Source organism: Colobus angolensis, unplaced genomic scaffold (assembly GCF_000951035.1).
Source record: "Colobus angolensis palliatus isolate OR3802 unplaced genomic scaffold, Cang.pa_1.0 Scaffold229, whole genome shotgun sequence".
NCBI lineage: Eukaryota > Metazoa > Chordata > Mammalia > Primates > Cercopithecidae > Colobus > Colobus angolensis.
Window position 1 is genome coordinate 6,118,598 of NW_012115477.1, and position 743 is coordinate 6,119,340.

The 743-nt window shown below is 58.8% G+C and overlaps 1 pseudogene; it reads left to right on the plus strand.

Annotated features, from left to right (window-relative positions):
- Positions 1-7: 7 nt before the first annotated feature.
- LOC105513358 overlaps positions 8-743 on the plus strand; it is a 2,894-nt pseudogene continuing 2,158 nt past the window's right edge.

A 743-nucleotide genomic window follows, 5' to 3' on the forward strand; every position in this document is an offset into this window, starting at 1 on the left:
CGGCCGTGGATGGGGCCGTGGCCAAGACCGCGGAGCTCGCGGAGGCAAGGCCGAGGATAAGGAGCGGATGCCCGTCACCACACTGGGCCCCCTGGCCAAGGACATGAAGATCAGGTCCTTGGAGGAGGAGATCTATCTCTTCTTCCTGCCCATCAAGGAATCTGAGATCATTGACTTTCTCCTGGGGGCCTCTCAAGGACGAGGTTTTGAAGATTATGCCCGCGCAGAAGCAGTAGATCCGCCCAGGCCGGCCAGCGCATCAGGGACTACAACGGCCACGTTGGTCTGGTTGTTAAGTGCTCCAAGTAGGTGGCCGCCGCCATCCGCGGAGCCATCATCCTGGCCAAGCTCTCCATTGTCTCCGTGCGCAGAGGCTACCGGGGGAACAAGATCGGTAAGCTGCACACCATCCCTTGCAAGGTGACAGGCCGATGCAGCTCTGTGCTGCTGCGTCTCATCCCCTCGCCCAGGGGGCACTGGCATCATCTCAGAGCCTGTGCCCAAGAAGCTGCTCATGATGGCTGGTATCTGTGACTGCTACACCTCAGTCAGAGACTGCACTGCCACTCTGGGCAACTTTGCCAAGGCCACCTTGAATGCCATCTCTAAGACCTATAGCTACCTGACCCCCGACCATCTGGAAGGAGACTGTATTCACCAAGTCTCCCTATCAGGAATTCACTGACCACCTCCCCAAGATCCACACCAGAGTCTCCGTGCAGAGGACTCAGGCTCCAGCTGTG